Source organism: Marmota flaviventris, chromosome 2 (assembly GCF_047511675.1).
Source record: "Marmota flaviventris isolate mMarFla1 chromosome 2, mMarFla1.hap1, whole genome shotgun sequence".
Taxonomy (NCBI): domain Eukaryota; kingdom Metazoa; phylum Chordata; class Mammalia; order Rodentia; family Sciuridae; genus Marmota; species Marmota flaviventris.
Window position 1 is genome coordinate 203,219,183 of NC_092499.1, and position 23,479 is coordinate 203,242,661.

At 45.2% G+C, this 23,479-nt stretch overlaps 1 protein-coding gene across 3 annotated transcripts in view; it reads left to right on the top strand.

Moving 5' to 3' along the window:
- Positions 1-2,020: 2,020 nt before the first annotated feature.
- Positions 2,021-23,479, top strand: part of Dnajc5 (DnaJ heat shock protein family (Hsp40) member C5) — a 51,078-nt gene continuing 29,619 nt past the window's right edge. For 2 of the 3 annotated variants that reach the window (XR_011706823.1, XM_071609102.1), the window contains exon 1: positions 2,021-2,189. The gene's annotated coding sequence lies outside the window, so the exon portion shown is untranslated. The remainder of the gene's footprint in view (positions 2,190-23,479) is intronic. The other variant, XM_027954349.3, reaches the window with a different exon arrangement.

Genomic DNA, 23,479 nt, shown 5'->3' on the forward strand with positions numbered 1-23,479 from the left:
TTGGTGTGTCTTTCAAGATAATGGCAAAAGTGTGGTGAACGGACAGGGGAGTCCTTGCTGTCATAGACCATACCCTTGGGAGAGGCAGGCAGGGGACAGTTAGTACAAACTACAAAACCTCTGCTCTGTGAAGGTAAAGGGTGCCGGTCAGCGCTTCTGAGGAAGCCAAGTGGAAGTTGAGGCTGTGGAGTGGGCTTTTCAGGGACTTTGCAGGCAGGCAGCATTCGCTCCACTGGTGGGCCTCCTTGCCCCTGCAAGCATCATCTCCATTACAGTTGAGCTGTGCAGTATGGAGCCAAGGCCTGTGAGGCTGGGTCTCAAGCAGCCGAGTAGTGGAGATGGCCTCAGAAAGGACAGTACAGAGGATGTTTATTCAGACACACAACGGCCCCTTGGAGTTGTGATCTTGTTCTACAAGTGGGGACCATTTGAAATGATAGAGAGTAACTGAAGCCCCTCAAGTGCTGAACGAACAAGGCAAATTTGGAGTTGGAGACTGAGGTCAGAAGAGCTGAGACCACACTGGTGGGATGAGAACAGAGCCTTTACATGGGCAGGTCTGGAATGCAGAGCAGCAATCGGGTCAGGCCTGGACTCACTCAACGCTTGATTCATTATTAACCTCCAAAAGGGTGAACACAGCTTCACTCTGAAATTGGTCCCAGGTCCATTTTGCTGTCTCCTTCAATTCTGGCCCACAGTCTTTCATTCTGAGTCGGCAGATGTTCCTATCAATGTGGCCTTTCCATCTCTTGGTTTTCTAGGCCTTTTTGCTGCCTGCTTGATGTTATGCAGTTTAATGACTGCTAGGCCTCCTGAGCAGCCTCTGTGCTATGGCCACTCTGGGATGAGCGTGGCAATTCAAGATCAGCAAGACAGCATGAGGTGTAAGATGAAAGCAGGGGAAGGCGGTTAGAAGTGGGAGACAGGTTGTTGGAGAATTTTAGATAGTGTGACGTGGGAAGACTCGGATGCCTTTTTTTTTTTTTTGCGGTGGTGGTGCTGGGGCTTGAACTTGGGTGGTCTGCCACTGACCTACATTCCCAGCCCTTTTTATTTTTCTGAGTCTCAGTAGCCCAGGTTGGCCTCGAACTTGCGATCGTCCTGCCGCGGCCCCCTGAGTCACAGGTGTGCGAAGTCCACCGCAACCAGCCTGCTTCATGCTTTTAAAAAAATGGCTGCTGAATGGAACGTGGTCCACCGAAAAGAGTCGAAGGGAGGCGGCAGGAGCCCTGGTGCACGGGTCATTTACGTGGCTTATAGGATGAAAAGTGGCATTACCGCTAACAGAAGGCAAGAGGAACTCTCGGCAGTGTCGGACGGTGACAGTGGGAGTGACAGGAAAGGTTACCGGGTGACCCGGCTTCCCCTGGCTCGGCGGGTCGGCGTGATGAACTGGGTTGTACGGGAAGGACGGGGGCGGAGAGTGCAAGTGCCTTCCTTCCGAAGCCGTGGTTCCCAGGTGATTCCGGGAGGGCGGCTGGGCGATGGTGGCTGGACAGGAAGGGAGTTCCCACTCGGTTCTATAGGGATGAACCAGTGTCAGTCTCATGCCAGTGGCTCGGGATGGGGTGTGGAGTCTCCCCGCCATCTTCCACCAGCTCCCTCTCCAGTTAATGAAGACATATTTCTCAACCTTAAGTAAAGCGAGGCAAACTAGGCGCGAGACAAGCCATAATTTCTCCTTCCGCGCAGCTCTCTGTGGCACCTGCCGGTCTTCGGGGACACGGGAGCCACCTGGGGTCCATGAGGGTTGGCCTGAACCCTAGCCCTGCCGGGCGGTGGGACCTTCCGGCTCCGCAGCTGCGAACTCCTCCCGCCACCGGAGGCTCTGATCCCGCTGCGGCTCGGGGCCCGCCCCCTTATGGGCGGAGCCTCAGTCCAGGTCTGTCATCCGGCCTCGGTCCCTGGGCGGAGACTCCGCAGGCGCTCTGGGCGCATGCGCGGCCAGCCCCACGCGCCACTCCAACTCGCCGGAGCACACGTCTTTCCGGGGGGCGCGCGCGCCGGTGCGGGTGCGTGCGTGAGCGTGCGCGTCCCCGCCGCTGCCGGTGCAACTCCCGCGCCCTCTGCCTCCGCCGCCGCCACTACAGCTGCCGCCCGGGTACCCAGGCGGAAGAGCGCGTCTGCCGGCTGCCCAGCAGCGCCGCGGAGCCCACAGCCCGGAGTCGGCGGGCGGGCGGGGACAGGTGAGCTTACCGCGGGCCGGCCGGGCGGGCCTCGCGTCCGGCGGGCCGCGGGTGAGGGCAGAGGGCCGAGGGCCCGGGCCACGGGCGGAGCGAATGGCGGCGGGGGCGGCGGCCTTGCTCGCGCTTGGGCCGAGCGCTGCCCGGGGCTCGTGGGAGCCGGCCTGCGCCGCACAGACCCCGCGGGCAGCGGTGCGTCGCCTGTGGGCGCGCGGGCGCGGGCCGGCCCTGGTGGTGTGCGGTGGCAGGGCCCGAGGCCCTTCCGTTTCCCAGCTGGGTCCGGTTGTGTCTTACGGGAAGGGGAAGCAGAAGTTTCGGCCTCGTTTTGCTTTCGTGCTTGGACTTGTGGGGGCTTTGGGTTGCTGCTTGCTGGGTGTGCTAGCCAGCGGGGCAGAGCCTGATGGGCGCTGTGTCTGGCGAGAGCTTTTGTCTAAAGTCACTTGTGTGTCACCCAGAGACTGTTTAAATGACAGAAACAGTTACATTGCTGCATCTACTGTCACGGTTACCTGAAGGCGAAACTCTACCTAAGCGTCCAAGATATTGTGTCCCTTTATTTGATTTGCTCTCTCTAAAAAATGCCCTGCTGAGTTTAAGAAATGAGCGATTCGTCCACCAAGACGCAGTTAGAAACCGCAGCTGAGGGCTTTGGGAGTCTTAACCCCGGGTGTGCATGTCCTTTCACCCATGTTGTGGGGCCCAGCTGGCTGACATGGCTGCCGCTGTAGAGCCAGTGTGTCCTCTGGACGCAGACTCTTGGTGGGGAGCCGTGCTGAGCCCCCGGAGTCACTCTGCACCCGCCCAGTGCCACCTTGCTGGTCTCTGAACAAGTGGAGATGGAGATGCTGCGCCCTTGGGTCTGCCTGGAACACTCATTTCCTCACCCCTTGTGGCTCTGGGAGGCAGTTACTGCCTACCCTATTTAGAATTTCAACACTCCACCTCCTATTTCTTGTCTCCATTCGCTGCTTAATTTTCTCACAGCACTTGATCCAGCTGATGCCATATTCAATATATTTATCTTATTTAACATTTTTCTATGAAGTCAGGGCCATGGGGAGATTGTTTTTTCAAAGAGCAGTTGCTGGCACATAGTATGTGTTCAATGAATATTTGCTGAGTGAATGGAAAGGAGGAGCTTAGCAGCAGCTGTGCTGTATAGTGTCGCCCAGAAGGTATGGTGGTGAGTGCATGAAGGCACAAGGCTCCTGGGAGGGTTAGGGTTCAGTGCCGTGTACCCCCAGGGAAGATACAGGACTCCACTGCCTTGGGGAAAGGGTAGCCAGTTGAGAAGGATCAGAAGCATGTTTAGAACTTTCCTGTAAATCCTTTTTTGCAGCTTTAGATCTATAATTTTTTCAAAGTTAAATGCTTTTTTAAAAATCAGATCTACCAAAGGTGATTTTGCTCTTAGAAGTTTGTCTTTTGTCCTGAGCACTCTGTTATGACATGAGGTAATGGGGTGAATTGGAGTTATCTGCTTGACTCTTTAAAAGAACTGCGTAAGAATGATCCTGATGCTCTCAGCCCAAAGCTCATTAGCAGGCTCTGTGAAAGCCCAGCAGAGCCTTCTTTGTAACTAAAGGACCTTCATCTCCTGCCCTGCTAAATTCAGATGAGTGGGTTTCCTTGTGTTTCCAAGGATGATTCTTAGTGTTTTTCGACGGTTGAACAGATGCTGCACACTTCTGCCACTTTTCCTCATGAATTTCTTTGCAGAGAGGGTGGACACTGCTGGTGGCCCTGGCCAGACTGCAGTTGTAGGGCTACCTAGCCACTCTGCTTTGCTCAAGGTCTCACTGTTAGTACTCATAAGACCTGGAACTTGAACTCAGGCCTCTTGAACCAGCTTTCTTCTGACTGTTCATCAACCATCTATTATCAGGCAGAACCCTGTAACAGTCTGCCAGCGTTGCCTCTTCACAGCCCAGGTGTGCAGTCTTCACATTGGTCTGGAGTAACGTAGATGCTCAGAAGGTTTGTTGGGTGAATGACTAACATGCAGTGAGACTGGGGGTTGTGATAAGGTAGAGCTTTATCTGAGGTAGAGGTTTGTTTTCTAGAGTTAGGTATGATATCCAGGGAGTATAGAAAGTTGTGGGAGAAGCAAATGAAGGCAGCTTTTCTCCAATAAGGAAACAAACCCCTAAGTTCTCAGGGGATTGATTGGAAGCCATTTGTGTGGAAACAATCATGAGGACCAGTTGTGTTACAGGAATGAGTCTCTAGGTTTTGTATGTTGGGAAGTTAAAAATGGTAGCAGTCAGGACTGGGTGAAATTCAGTGTGAAAATGCTTGCCTAGCATGTGCCAGGTCCTGGGTTGGGATCCCCAGAACTGTGGGGTGGGGTGGGGTTGGGAAGTAGCACTTATAACATGAGGCTCATTATTCTAGGCTGCAGAGTCCAGGGTGTGTGGTCTTCTGTCAGGCACACCTGCTCTGTCACAGTCCTCCCTTCCTCTCTGTGTCAGCACAATAGGCTAGACTTTGCTTCCTGAAAAAGGACATGACAGAAGCTCACATGTTCAGGTCCTTTCTCTGAGCCTCTGCATGCTGTAAATTGAGGGTGATGGTTACTACCCTCTTGCCTTTCAGTGGAGCAAAGGAAATGATAAATGGAAAGGTGTCTCACCAACTGTTTCCTAAACAGAAATGATAAAGAAGCTGAAAAATGGTGACAACCTCTCTCTATGAAAATCCTGCTCTTAAGACACCCTTGATCTAAACCTGGACTGTGTGCCAGGGCTACCTGAGATAATGATGCTCCCATGAGGATTAGCTAGTCTGTTTCAGTCACTGGCAAGTCAGCCCCCAAAGATTTAAGGATTACCCAACAGCCTTCAGTGCCATTGTCTTGCCTGACACCTTGCATTAACTTGGAGTGCGCTGTGTTAGTGAAACTCTTTTGTCTTGTTCTTTTCTTTTTCTTCCTTTTTTTTTTTTTTTTGGTACCGGAGATTGAACTCAGGAAACCACTTAGAGACAGGGTCTCACTGAGTTGCTTAGCACCTCACTTTTGCTGAGGCTAGCTTTGAACTTGTGTTCCTCCTGCCTCAGCCTCCCTAGCCACTGGGATTACAGGCCACTGTGCTTGGCCTTGCCTTGTTCTTGATACATAACATTTAATAGATTCAAATCTTGAGAAATAAAAATTGCTTTAAATTTTAAGAGTTGCAAGCACATTGATGTTTCACATTAAAATTGCAGAAATGAAGTGCAATATCTCATTCTTCAAAGAAGGAAGAGTGCAGTGAGACCATATTTGAGGCAAGTCACCAAAAACTGTTTTGATAAGGTTTTTTTGTTTGTTTGTTTGTTTTTTGATCGTGGTACTGGGGATTGAACCCATGTACACTCTACCTCTAAGCTACATTCCCAGCCCTTGTTATTTTGAAACAGGGTCTTGCTAAGTTGATGAGGCTTTCCTGAAGCTTGTGATCCTCCTGCCTCAGCCTCTTGATGCATGGCCACCCCACCTGACTGGTCAGTTTTTTCTTCAGGTGTCTTCAGGACTGACTATACACTAAAGTTTCACTTCATTCCAAAATCATTCTTATATAAGTGATTTGTAAAAGTTAGTTCTGTGGCAGAGAACTTTGTCATTTATCCCTGACAGAGCAAACCCAACAAATATTTTTAGAAGTGATACACTGTGGGTGCTCTGTGAATGTAAGTGAACCTCACTCATCATCATGGGTTGTCATTTTATTGTCCTTTTAATTGTTCTACATTGAACATGAGATGTAAAGTCTCTCCATTGCTGATTGGTCATAAAGTTGCAAACCTGGTGAATCAGAGGGTGGGAATGCTGACTGGCCAGCCTCCTATCAGCTGTGCTCCACCCTCCGGCTATCTCTGGGGAAGAAGAGTGAGTGACCGTCCTCTTAGAGAATTCTGCCCCTGTGTGCGGCTATTCTTTTCACTGGTTGGGGTGGAGATGGAAATGAACAGAACCAAATTATGCATCACATTAAAACTGGGTTACTTTAAGGGCCAAGAACTGAATAGAGGGGCCTCGGGGTCCCAGAGTGTGGGCTCTTATCAGACTTTCTCTTCTGAATGGAGGTGAGTGCTGAGTATTAGTGGCCTTAGCTCTGCAAGGGGAGTGTGTACTGTGCTTGCCTTTTATTTCCTTCTATTATTAGAAGGGATTAATAGCATAGCAAATGTTTGGGTTTTAGCTAGGCAGTCCCATGAGATTTTTCTTTATTAAATAGTAGTGTCTTCTTGTGAAAGGGTTTTTCTAAAACAAATGCTGGGTCAAAGACTACAAACTACATAATTTTTGACATACCTCCACCCTACTCCTCTGTACTGAGGATTGAAACTAGCCCTTTTGATTTCTTACTTTGAGACAGAATCTGGCGGAGTTGCCCAGGCTGGCCCAGAACTTGTCATCCTCCTGCCTCAGCCTCCTGAGTCACTGGGATTATAGGTGTGGTGATCATGCCTGGCTATATTACCAGATATTATTCCCCTCTGGTAATATATCTGTCTTTCTTCCTTTTTTTTTTTTTTTGGAAGGGGGTTAGTTGGGTTTTTTTGAGCCGGGGGCTCATTGTATTGCTCAAGCTGGTCTCAAATTCCTGGACTTAAATGTTCCTCCCACCTCAGCCTCCTGAGTGCTGCAATTATAGGCATATGCCACTTCACTGACCTTATAACAAAGTATGTTTTGGTGCCAGGGACTATTATAGGGTTTGTTATTAAAATCTGAGGGTTTTTGTTTATTTGTTTCTTGGTTTAGGGAGTTTGGTTTTGTTTTTGCCAGTTATAATAATTTTTACTGGATTTTTCTTGATGCATCCTTTAGGAAATTTCTGGTTGTGGGCTAGGGGTATAGCTCAATGCTTGCCTAATATGTGTGAAGCTCTAGGTTAAATCCCCTCTATACTTTAAGGATAATTGTTATCTATGAAGTATTTTTTAACTTGCCCCTCTTAGAAATCCCCTGAAAGGACCCTTGAAATAGCAGGCACTGTGGCAAGCTTATCGGAGGTGCATCAGCCACAGCCCTTGGAAAGTCTGCAAGGTAGCTCTGGTTCACTTTTGATAGATGAGGAAGTTGAGTTCCACATGTTATCCAGTGTAAGGGTAGAGCATTGAAGAATAAGCACAGATATTGCCATCATACATGTTAAAATGACCCTGCAGTTAACAGAATTACCTCTTAACATGCTGTTTCTGTTGGTGCAGTTTTCTCTTGATTCAGCGTGTCTTGTTGAGTAATCCTAACAGATCGTCACCAGCAATCAGGTGGACAACATCCCTGCGTCTCCCCATTGTGTGGTACTGATGTGGCTTCCACTCTTGTGTTATCTGCCCCTGCCTTTTTTTCTTCCTCCTCCTCCTCTTCTTCCTCTTCCTCTTTTTCTCCCTCCACCCCACACCTTTACCTCTTCCTCCTCCTTTTTCTCCTCCTTCCTTCTCCTCCTTCTTCTTCTTTTTTTTTTTTTTGGTATTGGGGATTGAACTCAGTGGCACTGAACCACATCCCCAGCCTGTTTTTGTATTTTATGTAGAGATGGGGTCTCACTGAGTTGTTTAGGGCCTTGCCAAGTTGCTGAGGCTGGCTTTGAACTCATGATCCTCCTACCTCAGCCTCCCGAGCTTCTGGGATTACAAGTGTGGGTTACCACACCTGGCATCTCCTCTTTCTTTCTTGGTACTGAGGATTGAACCCAGTGGTGCTCTACCACTGAGCTATATCCTTAGCCCATTTAAAAAAATTTTTTTAGGATGGGGTTTTGCTAAGTTGCCGAGGCTGGCCTGGAATTTTCTTTTTTTTTATTAATATTTTTTAGTTGTAGATGGACACATTCCTTTATATTATTTTTATGTGGTGCTGAGGATCGAACCCAGTGCCTTCCACAGGCGAAGCGAGCACTCTACCCCAGCCCCTGGCCTGGAATTTTCAATCCTCCTGCCTCAGCTTCCTGAATAGATGGAATTATAAGCATGGATCAGTGTGCCCAGCCCCTCCCTGCTCTTTTCTTATTTATTTATTTATTTGGACTCAATATCTTTATTTATTTATTTTTATGTGGTGCTGAGGATTGAACCCAGGTCCTTGCACGTGCTAGGCGAGCACTCTACCTCTGAGCCACAACCCCAGCCCTGCTCTTTTCTTTTGATATCAGGGCTTAAACTCAAGGGTAATTAACCACCAAGCCACATCCCCAGCCCTTTTCTTTTACTAAATGTTACCAATTAAAAGGGGGAAAAATTTTTTTTTTTTTTGAAACGAGGTCTTACTGCGTTACCCAGACTGGTTTCAAGTTTGTGGGCTGAAGCGATTCTGTGGGTGTGTGCCACCATACTTAACTACCTTCGAAAATATCCTAAAACAAAAGTATTGTCACACACAGATGCTGAGGTGGCCTTGAGTTGTCCAGCTGGGTCTTAACACTGTTGTCTCAGGCAGGTAGGTTCGTGTGCATTCAGATATTGATAGCATGTGCACTCTTGAACCTGCTCTAGTGTAGGGGAAACACTCAAGCATTCAGCAGTGTCTGTCTGTCATCACCTTTAGGGTGGCCTAAGCTCATGCTAGTTGTGAGGCTACCTGTTGTGCAGCAGACCTGGGAACTGCTGGAGTGGACTGGCAATCACTGTTCTTCACTTGCCCCAGAATCATCATCCAGCTGGTAGACAGCCACCTCCCCCTAGTTCCTTAAACACTGATTTATAAGTTACGGAAAACACTTGACATCTAAAGTGCTATGCAACAATAGTTAATTTTAATCTTCAGACTAAGATTTAGAGAATGACTGATATAACTTACTCAGTTTTATAAATTTGTCTATATGTATATTTTTATTTTTATGAAAAATAAATATTAATAATACCTTACTCAGAAAAGGCTTGATATCCAGGAAAAGTCATTTGTTGTCAGGCCAGGAATTACTCTCTTGCGAAGTGGTTAGTGAAAATCAGTTACAATGTATAGCACATAGGGTTAGACTGGATATGAATCCGTGCTGCCCAGCCCTAGCAGCGTGACCTTGAGTTGGTTATTCATACTTTCTGAGCCTTGGTCTTCTTATCTGTAAGCTGCTGATCATATGTTAACTAACATGTTTTGTATGGCTGACATTGCTGTGCTCCCTTTACACAAACAAGCTTACAGCACAGCTAGACTGTGTTTATTCTGATTTGACAAAGAGGAGACTGACAAAGGAGGTGTTCAGGACTTGCCTGGGTCACTGAGCCCCTGAGAGTGGCAGTCAGGTTCCAGCCCAGGGAGATGACCCCAGAGCTGCCCTCCTGTTCACTGGACTGGGCACCTATCCCACAGGCTTCTTAGGAGTAGTTAGAGGTGTTAAAATTAAAAAAATTAGCAAAGTTTGTTTGAGCAAAGGAAGCTTCGTGAACAGGGCTGCACCCTTAACCAGTAAGGGTTCATAGAGCTTCATTCAGCAATGGGGCAGGCAGAATTTATAGACAGAAACTGATATGTAAAAATAGCCTGATGACAGGTCTAAGTTTGCCTGACATGAACACATCTGAGCAGTTGGCTGCCTGTGATTGGTTGAAAGCTTACCTGCTTGGGGCTGGGGATGTGGCTCAAGTGGTAGTGTGCTCGTGCGGCCCGGGTTCGATCCTCAGCACCACATACAAACAAAGATGTTGTGTCCGCCGAAAACTAAAAAAATAAATATTAAAAATTCTCTCTCTCTCTTAAAAAAAAAAAAAAAAAAGAAAGAAAGAAAGAAAGCTTACCTGCTGTGATTGGGAGAGACTCCACTACTTGTTACAAAACATACTTTCAGTAATGTTGCAATAAGTTGGTTACAGTTTGCTAAACACAGAGGTAGCTTTTGGTAACATTTAACAGTTTGCCTCTTTGGTTCTACCTGTTACTACCAAAACCTTGGGCACTGATACCATTTCTGTCACCATCATAATGGGATTTGTTTGATCTCAGCATGGAGTTCAAAATTCACAACATTAAATTAGTTGGATTTTTTTTTTTTTTTTTTGTAGTTGTAGATGGACACAATACCTTTATTTTATTTGTGTATTTTTATGTGGTGCCAGGGATCAAACCCAGTGCCTCACACATGCTAGGCAAGTGCTATACCACTTAGCTATAGCCCCAGACCCTGGATGATTTTTAAAAAAAAATTTTTTTTTTGAGAGAGAGAGAGAATCTTAATATTTATTTTTTAGTTTTCGGCGGACACAACATCTTTGTTTGTATGTGGTGCTGAGGATCGAACCTGGGCCGCACACATGCCAGGTGAGCGCGCCACTGCTTGAGCCACATCCCCAGCCCCATGATTTTTTTTTTAAATATTTTTTTTTTTAGTTGTAGTTGGACACTATTTATTTTTAACGTGGTGCTAAGGAGCGAACCCAGGGCCTCGCACATGCTAGGCGAACTCTCTACTGCTGAGCCACAACCCCAGCCCAGTTGGATGATTTTTTTTTAATGCTTGCTTTGTTTTGTTATTCTGACTATGGTGAAATCATTTGATGTACAAAGGATAACTACAATATGAGCATTTCAGACTTTCAAAGTGATACCAACATCAGGGAGACTATTGTATCTGTCAGGAGAATAATACCAAGCAATTGCAGTATACTCCTTGACAGGATCTCCATGAACTGAATTGGTCAAAATCAGGTCGGAGTTCAGACACAAAAATAGCTCAATGGTGTTGAGTCCAGTTGGTCATGGTCTTTGAGGCCTCATAGTGATTAAGAACTTTGTTCAGTGTAAAATGGTTTTGTTCAGAGGATCCATTTTTGTAGATAACAGGTCATAGTAACTTGGAGACCCACAGCAGGAAACAGAATGAGAGAGCATGGCAGTCAGAGCTGTCATCCACTGCTTGGAATACCTGCCTGCTAGCTGCACATACGTGTTCTCTTCCCTGAGAAGTCTCCTCAGTGTGTTTGGTGGCTGTGTCTCCAGAGACCAGTGTTGACCACCCTTTTAATTCTCTTTACATTTGGTATGGGATGGGTATCAGAGATTGAACCCAGAGGCACTTAACCACTGAGTCACATTCCCAGTCCTTTTTATTTTTTATTTTGAGACAGGGTCTCCCTAAGTTGCTTAAGGCCTTACCAAGCTGAGACTGGTCTCAAACTTGTAATCATCCCTCCTCAACCTCAAGAATCACTGAGATTACAGTTGTATGCCACTGTACCTGGCCTACACATTTTTTGGAAAGGGAGTCTTGCTATGTTGCCTCAACTGATATCCGGAGCTTGGGTGATCACACCCCCTCAGCCTCTTCCTAAACAGCTGGGACTGCAGGCTCCACACCCTGACTCACCACATTCTAGGGGGTATTGAGGATGAATTCTGGGGCCTCATACATGCTGGGCAAGATATCTGAGCTACAACCCCAGCCCCTTGCCCACCCTTTTGAGCAATTCTGTTGCAGTAGTAAAATCGGGGCTGAGTTCTGGTTAGACACAGGCCGGTCCCCAGCATGGGCAGGAGGAGGAAAGCTGAAGCTACACTGTCCACTCAGTGTTCTCACTGAACACCAATGTTCTTACCCCCTTTCAGAGTGTGCCCTTTCTTTCTGAATCCCCAGAGTGTCTATTTGGCTACAGAATCCAAGATTTACCCCAATTTAGGGATTTGTTTCAAATTCCGTATAAATGGCACAGCACTGCCACCAAGAGCAAACCCCCAGGAATTCATCAGGAAGCTTCCCTCTGTGGAAACTCATTCCTCCTCTTCTACTTCAGTGTTGGTACAGTTTGGTTTCTGACCCCTTTGGCTTCAGTTATGGGAGGTGTTATGGACCTTAAGAGAGAAGGCAGGAGTGAGCCAGGCCAGACAGCAAAATCTGAACTAAAGAAGGCAGAGCAGAGCAGAGCAGAGCAAGCAGATTCTTGACAGGCCCAGCGCAGGCGAGCAAAGAGCCACCCAGTGCTGTGAGTAAAGGTCAGTTAAATCTTTGCCCCCAAGTCTGCATCACTCCTGACAAGGCCAAGGGAAGCTCACTCCTTTGTGATGCCTAAATAGCCTACTGCAGGGGTGTGTAACCATGCTCAGTAGAAAGGGGCCCGCTGAGCTGTGTCTGGCAACACATTCAGTCACTCTGCCACACAGATCGTCCCCAGGTCCTGGATACAGCATTCCTGGAGGCAGACATCACTTGGGCAGTGGTTTTTTCATCAGTTGGAAGGGCCAGAGGGCTGCTTCCAGGGAGTGTGGGGCATGTGGTCGCAGCAGTCTTCAGCCTATCGAGGAAAGCATCCTACTCCTGGGGCTTCAGGATGACCACCTTTGGGAACATAGAGAGGTGTTGTCATTAATGGAATCCTTTTCTGACATTTGGGTTTTAGTCTGAAACCTCATAATTGCTCTGGAGTGAGCCAGGCCAGACAGAGCATAAACCTTTATTAAAGCTATCCACAGTTTGTGGTCCCTTGGACCATCCTACAAGGACAGAAAAGGGATTCGGACAGCAGGGGAAAAGATGAGCATTTTGTGATGGCAGGGACGTCTTCATCCATGGCTCTGGGAAAGCTGCCCGCTTCCAGGGTGCTGTTCTTGCTTGGTGAAAGCATCCCTGGTAAGCTCCATCTGAAGGTCTCCAACAGATGCTTATTCTAGGATTCTGGAGCTGCCACCACCATCTCAGTTGAGAGATGGGGATCTAGGACCTGGGCCCCAAAGCTTTGTTATAGAGAAGAACTTGATATGGTCCCTTCCATGGGAGTTCATGGGCAGTGTTGCTCTAAGTGTCACTTCTAGAAGACCCAGTTTCTGGGTCATAGATCATGAAAGTCCTCTTGTCATCAGTTGGTTGGTCATGAAGGACTGCTTTCACTTGGTGAAAATATGCTGTGGCATAATGCATTAAAGCCTCATGCTTCTGGGTCCTGTCAGAGTTCCTGTCAGATTTGGTTGGAGTGGGAGGCACACCAGGTTATGTTATTAGGGCCAAAGGCCTTCCAGTGACTTTCATGAGGGGCAAATCTGTATTTTCCAGTGGGGATGGATCTGGTTGTTATCAGTCAGTAGAGTGTGTGTGTATGTATGAGAGAGACAGACAGACAGACAGACAGACACACACACACACACACACACACACACACACACAACAGTTTCTGTGGCTCAAACCCAGGACCTAGCACATGCTAGGTAAGCGCTGTACCACTGAGCTACATCTCAATCCTTTTTTGTTTTATATCTTACTAAGTTGTCCAGGCTGGCCTTTAAACTTTTGATCTTCCTGGCTCAGTCTCCTGAGTAGCTGGGATTATAGGCAGGTGCCACCTTACCTGGCTCAGGGATACTTTTGACCAAGGTATCTCATTTAATTCAGTTAGCTTTACGTGGTGCTAGTGGTTTATAGTACTTTAAACTGTCACACAACTTGTGCAGCAATTCGAGCACCCCACTGCTGCAGATCTGTGCAGGCGTGCACCATAAGGGAAACATGTTTTCTTTTTTGGGGGGCGGGGGTACTGGGAATTAAATTCAGGGGCACTCGACCACTGAGCCACATCACCAGCCCCTCTTTGTATTTATTTAGAGAGAGCGTCTCACTGAGTTACTTAGCACCTCACTCTTGCTGAGGCTGGCTTTGAACTTGTGATCCTCCTGCCTCAGCCTCCCAAGCCGCTGGGATTACAGGCATGCACCACTGCACACAGTGGGAAACACATTTTCTAATAATTGCTTAGATGTTATTACCTTTCTGCAAAGGAAAGCTTCTTTAGAACCAGAAAATATACAGTAAAGGTGGCAATTGGGGCTGGGGTTGTAGCTCAGTGGTAGAGTGCTTGCCTAGAATGTGCAAGGCCCTGGGTTCGATCCTCAGTACCACATAAATGTAAAATAAAGATATTGTGTCCATCTAAAACCAAAAAATAAGTATTAAAAAAAAAGGTGGCAATTGAATGAAATCCATCTAAGTGTTCACATAACCCAACAGGTGCCAGAAATGTTTCACCTGAGGTTTTCATTGTCATAGCAGAATTATGGGTATAACAAACCAAATATTAATTGTAAACCATTTTAGCAACCAGATAACAACCAGATCCGTCCCCACTGGAAAATACAGATTGGCCCCTCATGAAAGAAAGTTTATAAAAAATTTTTTTTCATAATTTGGATAATTTTATCTCTTGTTAAGAGTCATGTCATGCAGAAGTATTATAATGGGAGGTTTACAGGACTCTGAAAGGACCAGGCAGCCTCCCAGCTCGTCACGATTTCCTGCTTAATACATTTACATTTCTGAAATACCAGTTTTGTTTCTCTAATTTAAGTGTGTTACACTGCCTTTTTTTTTTTTTTTAAATACTGGGGATTGAACCTGGAGCACTCTATTTTGAGACAGTTCTCACATTGCTCTGACCTGGAGCTTGTGATCTTCCTGCCTCAGCCTCCCAAGTCTCCGGAATTGTAGATGTGTCCATGCACAGCCATAGCACTGCTTATTAAATGGGTTTTGGTAGGTTATTTAATTAGGATCAATTCTCTGGAGTTTAGTGCTTACCAGCCTTAGTACTGCTGATTTAGCGTGAAGATCTGACAGGTCATTTCTTGGTATTTAAGTAATTCTTGGTCCCTTGATGTTGGGTTAGCAGTTTTGAGTGAGTCTCTTCATTAGGATTCTGGGAGTTCTTACCCAGTGCAGTGGTTGTCCTTTATGTGTATGTGTGTAGAAAAAGCTTATTTGGGGCTCACAGTTTCAGAGATTAGGTCTGTGGTGGCTGACTCCATCCCTCTGACCCAAAGGTAGAAGGTGAGGCAAAACTTCCTGGTGGAAAGGTGTGGTAGAAGGAAGCTGCTCACCACAAGGCAGCCGGGAAGCAGATGGGGGGGGGCATGGGGACAATATAATCCCAGGGCACACCCCCAGGGACCATTCTCTAGCCTTGCCCACCTTGCCTATAGTTAGTTATCACCTAGTTAGTCCATTCAAAAAATTTTTTCAAATATAAAAGTTCTGCAGGGATCCCCCCCCCCATTTTTATTGTTGAATCATAGTACATGTTGTGAGATTTGTTGTTACATGTTCTTACAGGCACATCATACAGCAATTTAATTTGGCCAGTGTCTCCTCCCCAGTATTTTACCTTCCTCGCCGCCTCCACCCCAGTCCCATTCCTCTACTGATCTCCCTTTGCTTTCCATGAGATCCACTCCAACTTGTAGTGGATGATCTTATTCATCAGAAACTCCTTGTCCATGTTCTTTCCATTGTCTCTTCAGTGGTGAACCCCTCATGTGTGATTAAACCCCAGCACAGACAATCATTCTCTGACAATGACAAGACCTAAAAGGTCTGTGGAAATTTGCTGAGAGTCCATAACAGTAATGAATGGTTGTTGAGGAAATTTGTTTTTTCCTGTGGTGTATAACATTTTAAGATGATAACTAGAGTTATGAACTGGTATCATTAAGCCAGAATGCGTAGATTTCTATGGATTCCATGACATGTAAACTTCACTCAAAGGTTTAGCATCACTTGCTTGACAATGTTTCCAGTATGATTTAATATATATTACTTAAAACCCAATTAGTTTTCTCTTTTTTATAAGGAGAAGTATCTTTTTGAGTTTTCTGAATGCATATCTGAAAATCCTAAAATCAAGGAAAAGACTTAATTTTGAACCCAGGGCCTCACACATATCAGGCAAGCATTGTACCACTGAGCCACATCTCCAGGTCTTAATTTAGAATTTGATATTAGAAAGTTCATAAAAAGGGTTGGGGATATAGCTTGGTTGGTAGAGTGCTTACCTCACATGTACAAGGCCCTGGGTTCAATCCCCAGCACCACAAAAAGAAAAAGAAAGTTCATAAAAAAATAAATAAATAAAAATAAAAAGTTTAGCCAGGTGTGGTGACTATCCTGTAATTCCAGTGACTCAGAAGGCTGATACAGAAGGATCACTAATTTGAGGCCAGCCTCAGCGATTTAGTGAGACCTTGTTGCAAATAAAGAAATAAAAAAGACTGAGACTGTGGCTCAGTGGGAAAGTGTCTCGGGGTTCAATCCTCAATTTAAAAAGTGTGTGTGTGTGTGTGTGTGTGTGTGTGTACACCCATATATATTACATATATGATTTAAAACATTTGATCAAAATAGGATCATAAGCTGGCACAGTGGCACACACTTATAATCCCAGCTTCTCAGGAACTGAGGTAGGAGGATCCTGAGTTGGAGGCTGTGTGCCACATGACAAGACCTCATCACAAAAACAAAAAGCCCCAAACAAAATAGAATCACAGGTTGCTGTGAATGATGGTCATTGTTCATTTAACAATCTTATAGTGTCAAAATGAACCTCATTATTACATTTAACTATAGTACACTAATAAAAACATTTTAAAAAATCTTAGAAGTGATAGACTTCAAAGGCAAATGCAAAAAGTTGTACAATTAAAAAAAAAAAACTAAACTAAACACCTTAGCTCTTTTAATAGAGAATACTCAATTTTGAGTAACCAGAACCCTAGTCAAGACAAGATGAAGTATAAGAAAGCATGATATGCAGTCTTTGTCTCCTAGGCCAGTTAACTAAAGGTGAGGAAGGACCTATCAACAGTCCCCAGATGGCAGACCAGGAGTGCTCTACTACTGAGCTACATCCCCATATCCCCATTTTTATTTTTTATTTTGAGACAGGGTTTTGTTAAGTTACCAAAGCTGGCATTAGAACTTGCAGTCCTGCCTGTCTCCAGAGTAGTTGGCGGTACACGTGCAACACTGCACCCAACTGTAAGGAACCTTATAAAGAGGAAATCTTTGATTTGTTAAGTATTTTAGATACCTCTATGTACCAGGCAGAGAGTGCATCCCATTGCCTCTGGCATTTTGAATTCTTTCTTTTCTAAACACTTTTCAAGTAAGCGGTTTGATATAGGTTAAAACTTTTTTTGTGGCTACTTTTACTCCAAATTTTTCTTAGTGAACCCATTATTCAGAAAGTACAAGTTCCAGGCCTATAGTTTTTGTAAATAAAGTTAGCCAGTGTCCCAGACTTCTTGTATTTAGAGGAGCCTGTTTTCACAAGATGTATAGCTGAGATCTCTAACTGGTTGCCACTCAATCCTGGACCCAGTTTGGTTAAAATGCTCTACAGGTGGAGTGCGGTTGCACACATCCTGTGATCTCAGATACTTGGGAGGCTGAGGCAGGAGGAGTGCAGGTTTGAGACCAGCCTGGGCAATTTAGTTGGACCCTGCCTCAAAAAATTTTTTTTTTAAAAGCAGGGCTTTGGTGGTGTGTTGGTTTGCAGGCACCTTGACCACCGTGATCCTTGGTGCCACCGGCTGTGCTGTGCCACATACTCACACCTCCAAGTGTGCAAGTACCTGAGGACTGTGGTGCAGAGACAGCATATCCTGCTGCAGTCTCCAGGGCCCTGGGCACCTGTGCATGGAAGTGTTCAGTTCCTGGCTAGTGAAGTTATGGAAGAAAGGAAAATCCAGAAGTGTAAGTGTCCTCCTGAGATATCTTTTAGGTTGGGAGCTGGAAGTGAAAGGGACAGAAGCTAAGTAAGTGTGGCAAGCTGCTGGGGAAAGGCCACAGTTACTTCCAATGTTAGTAGCATTTGATGGAGAGGATCTCTGCAGGGGCACAAGGCTGAACAGGAGCCTGAACTGATGAAGTTCCCTCCCACTTTTGTGCTGGAAGTTACAAAGAGCAATGACAAGAAGGCCCTCCAGAGGAGGAAGCAGAGAGTGACATTCTCTTTCTGTTAAGGAAGTTGGCTTTCAGGTCACTGGGGAATCTGAGCAGAAGGACACATATTACCTATGCTACAAAGTCCCTGGACTGAGTCTTATAAGACCATCCAAAGGGTTTCCTTGCTGCTAAGGGGGTGAACAGAAATTGATGGAACTCACAGCCTTGGAGCACTAGGAGTATGTTACTTTTCTTGAGGACCTCAAAAGTTTTGTCAAGAGCCAGTGGAAGGCAGGCACTCTGGCGTACACCTGTAATCCCAGCTGCTTGGGAGGCTGAGGCAGGAGAATCAAAAGTTCAAAGCCAACCTCAGCAACTTAGGCCCTGTCTCAAAATAAAATGGCCAGGGATGTGGCTCAGTGGTTAAGCACCGTGTGTTCAATGCCTGGTGCAAAAACAAACCCAAAAAACCCCCCAAAAAACCAAAAACGCCAGTGGGGCAGTCAAAGACACTGAAGGAGTTAACTTTATGGTGAGCTTTGGCTAGTGAACAAAACCTACACTGACACCAGGCTCAGGTGCTTGCTAACATCATAAGAAAATATAAGCAGGGGCTGGGATTGTAGCTCAGTGGTAGAGCACTCACCTCGCATATGTGAGACCCTGGGTTCGATCCTCAGCATCACATAAAAATAAATAAGTGAAATAAAGGTGTTGTGTTCAACCACAACTAAAAAAAAATATATATTAAAAAAAAGAAGATATAAGCAAATTTAAATGATTACTACTGTGCTGTCATTTACTGTTCATTTGGGAGTTTTCCCTGTACAAGTCTATTATTTGTATGTTTTTGTGTAACGTAATGATGGACAATAATTATTTTGTCTCTTGGAAAAATGAATCAAAAACTACTGGGCTGTAACTCAGTGGTAGAACACTTGCCTAGCATGCACAAGGAGACCTTGGGTTTGGTCTCCAGTGCTTAAAATTAAAAACCAAACAACATCACCCAACAACTCAGAGTTGGAGAGCTCTATGGAGCAGCAGTTAGAGAGGTCCTATACATGGTCCTGGTTGCTGGAGAGGGCAATGGACACTGTGGACCTGACAGGTGCCTTCCCTTGGCCTCTCACTGTTCCTGGAGTCACTGGAGGTCACTTGAGACCCCACTTAAGATGCCAAGTTGTTAAAAGAAAAACTTTACTCAGATTGAATATAGTTTATTTGAGCAAAGAAGTGCTTTGTGAATCAGACAAGACTCTGAACCAGTGAAGATTCAGAGAGCTTCATCCAGCAACTCTGGTCAGGCAGTGTTTATATACAGAAGAGAAACATGACTTACAGAATAGACTGATTGCTCCCAGCTCAGTTTCCAGGCATGTTGGGTGTGGGTGTGGTTTTTTGATGTTTTAAGCCCCTGGAGTTGGGCATGTCTCAGAGCTAGCTTGGCGTATTTGGGTTGGTGCCTCTTACCTTCTGGTGTCTGCTGGGCTCAATGGAATCGCTGGTTGTTGGCATCCTTGCAAGGAAGCAGTCAGTCTGAACTCACATTTGCTGGCATTGTTAAAGACAGTTCACATGTGGGACGTGCTGGCCAGCCATGTCTCCACTGTGGATTTTTCCAGGAGCAGCCTGAGGGCAGGAATGCGGGTGCCACCTCTGCCATGTGTCTCAGGACATGTTCTCTTGGAAACACCCGAGTTTCTGAAGCACTGTATGAGCTCCAACTTACCACTGTATCTCAACATCTGCTCTGGAGCTGGTTCTGCTGCAATGATCAGTCCATTTTCAGGGGCCAGGCTGCAGAAGAATGAGCAGCAGGTGCTCTACCTGGCCCACGGCTCTCCTGGGTGTGTAAGGAGGTATGTTAGCCTGCACTGCTCTAAGACTGGCCGTGTGTGTGTTTATGCCTATGCTATTTGAGGTTGAGGTGTGAATGATTATCCCCTGCAGATATTAGTAAGACTCTCTTGGTAGGCACTCACAACAGTGGATCTCCTCTTAGTTACTGGTTGCTGTATGTTCTCTCTGCCATGACAGCTGGAGGGCAGCAGATGCCTGCCTGGGCTGGAAAGTACTCCATTTCCTTCCTCCCTCCCTCCTTGATAATCGAACCCAGGGCCTCTCACATGTTAGGCAAGCGCTCTACCACTGGGCCACCGCCCCAGCCCCAATACTCCATTTTCTGAGAGTTCAGTATGGTGAATTTAAGAATGCCAACAACTGGGCTGGGCAAAGTGACACAGGCCTGTGATGCCAGATGCCGCAGTCTGGCTGGGCACAAATCACGAGCCACTGAAGCAGGAACAAACTTTATTTTTGAACTGCAGGAAAACGCTTCACACAGCTCCCGGAGAATCCTCCCGTACGCCACGCGGCTCGTCCAGGAACCCCCAGCCGGAAATATCTCTCCCGGAAATCCCTCCTCCTGCACTTCCCCAACCAATGGGAACTCTCGGGGAATCCCCGGAAATCCCCACGAGAACTCTAAAATAGTGTGAGAACTCAAAAGTAGCAGCAGAGGTGGATAGTAATGCCTCGCCTGTCAATCAATACTGTTGGCAAAATGCCAGGGGCCATACAGACTCGGCCGTGGCTCTCAGCATCTCCCCCTTTTTGTTTAATTAAACAACAAGCAATGTGGCTTAGGGACCGTGCCTGTTAGGCAGTCCAATTCAACATATGGTCCTTACCCGTCATCGGATGAACTGACCTCTAGGCGTCAGCCTTCTGTCTTAGGTTGGTACCACTGCAATTGGATCATACCCGTCACTGACTACCGGTCCAGCATACAGCCATACTTGTGGATAGGCCTTTGCACCAGTGGGGGGGGTGAGGTTCTTTGCCTCACCTCTGTTGGCCCCCAAATTTGGCCTTGGTGCCAGTGGGGGAGTGAGGTTAATGTGGCTTAAGGACCGTGCCTGGTAGGTTGTCCAATTCAACATATGGTTCTTACCCGTCATCGGAAAACTGACCTTTAGGCGTCAGCCTCCTGTCTTAGGTTGATACCACTGCAATTGGATCATACCCGTCACTGACTACCGGTCCAGCATATAGCCATACTTGTGGATAGGCCTTTGCACCAGTGGGGGGGGTGAGGTTCTTTGCCTCACCTCTGTTGGCCCCCAAATTTTAGACCATCACTAGTAGAAGGGAGGAGGATGCAAAATGCCATGACACTAAGCCAATTGAGGGCTCCTTTGAAAAATTGTACCACCGATGACACCATCAGCAAAAATACTCCAGCACTACCACAATTCGGTGCACCAACAGATAGTTCACAATGCATATAAGTGATACATAGTCCAGGCAAGTTCTGCAAGCAGTTCAAAGCAGAGGAATCTGTCAATATGTCCATTTCCTCCCAAAGTAAATCGACTCCTTGATTGAGCATTACTTGTTGAGTTATTATTCATTGATGCATCAGTTTATACAGTTTGTTGTGATAACTATCGAAGAAGCTGTAGTTTGGTTTTATCTTTGTCTTCACCGGCACTGGGATGAAGATAGGAATTCTGGCAATGATGCTAAGAAAAAAATTATGTAACATTCCAACAGGCACTAAGAAAACAATTTTTTGAACAATTTACATTATCCTGAACAGAATTATTAAATATAATGAGAAGGAAAGGTGAAAGTAAACAAACAGCTCTGTTAACCTCCTTATTTGTTCACATATTAAAACAATTTTCAACAGCTGTTTACCCAATCTAAATTAAACCATTAAAATCACGTGAATAAAAAAATTCGGATCCATTTATTCATGAACGCTCCTCATATATGATATATGGACATACGCACATACAGACATACAACACAAAACAGAAGTGTGCACACATAACATATAACACATAAGACAATAGTAAAGGCCTTGTAGCTTTACCTAGGTGAAATCTCCATTGCAGTGCTTAAAAACTCCACAGTCAAAAAATAAAACTGATCAGAAAAACATTAACCTAGGTCTGTATGAGCTCAAAAATAAAATAGAACTTTATGATGTGGGAAAAGGCAAATAATAAAATAAATATTGAAAAAAGCATCCTGGTTAATCACTGTCGCAGATGTAAGAATAGCCAAACTGGAGCTCTGGATATCAGCTGTTATGGATTTGAGTCAAATCACCTTTTGTTTTGTTTTGTTTTTTGGTCCGTAGAATTCGCTTTGGTTAGTTTCTCTGGAATCCAAGTCGGCTGTTGTTCTCCCTGTGGAAACACACAAACAGAACCCCGACTCCAGACAATCACTGGGTCAGGACCTTTCCATTGTCCTGTTAGAATATCCTTCCAAAGTACCTTAGGCTTATGTACATTTTTTGAACACATATGCCTTTCCGCAGCACTAAGCCCTGATGAATCCAAATTTAAAAAGTTTAGAGTAAAAAGGGTTATTTTAAGTTTATCTTTGGGTGATATATACCCCTTTCCAATTCCCTCTTTTTGCTTTAATAAGTACATTTTAATAGTTTGATGAGCTCTTTCAACTATGCCTTGTCCCTGAGGATTATATGGGATTCCTGTTATATGAGTCATGCCAAATGATGAGCAAAATTGTTTAAAAGAGGTAGAAGTACAACCAGGACCATTATCTGTTTTTAACTGTTTTGGAACGCCCACAGTGGCAAAATTTTGTAAGCAGTGAGCTATAACATCTTTAGTTTTTTTCTCCGGAATGAAGGGAGCCCATCAAAAATCTGGAAGAAGTATCAACTGTAACATGCAAATATTTTAATTTTCCAAATTGTGGCAAGTGTGTGACGTCCATCTGCCAAATATGGTTAGGTATCAGTCCTCTAGGATTGACTTCATGATTAACTTGTGGTAAAAGGGTCACACAATTTTGACATTGTTTTATTATTTGTCTAGCTTGTTCCTTAGTTATTTTAAAACGCTTTTGTAAAGTATTAGCATTGACATGGAACCTTTTATGAAAATGTGTAGCTTCTTCTAGTGTAGAGAAAATATGTATGTCATGTGTAGTTTTATCTGCTAAATCGTTGCCCAAACTAAGGGCTCCAGGCAATCCTGTATGTGCTCTGATATGTCCTATAAAGAATGGATCTTTTCTGTCACAGATTAGACTTTGTATAGCAGAAAACAAAGAGAAAACAGTAGAGGAAGGGGAAATCCTGCCAGCATCTTCAAGGGATACTATAGCATTAACTATATACTGACTATCAGAGAATAAATTAAATACAGAATCTTTAAACATCACAAAAGCTTGTAAAACTGCATTAAGCTCTACCTTTTGAGCTGATTGTTTGGGTACTAAAAATGTAAAAGTTTGATCAGGGGTAACTACTGCTGCTGTACCATTATTTGACCCATCAGTGAATACATTTGGAGCATTCATGATAGGGGTTTTTCTTGTCATTTTTGGAAAAACTACAGGATGCGGAGACCAAAAAGACAACAAAGGATTAGATGGTAAGTGATTATCAAATGAAACATTAGATTTACACATGATTATTGCCCAAGTATTTAACTCATTAGCTAACTCATCAATTTGATCCATAGTATATGGAGTAATAATTTTATTGGGAGAAATTCCAAACACTCCCTTTGCTGCTTTTATTCCTTTGAGTATTAATTGTCCTACAGCCTCAGGATACCTAGTAAGAATAGTGTTAGGAGAATAAGATAAATGTATCCACAATAATGGACCTTCTTGCCAAAA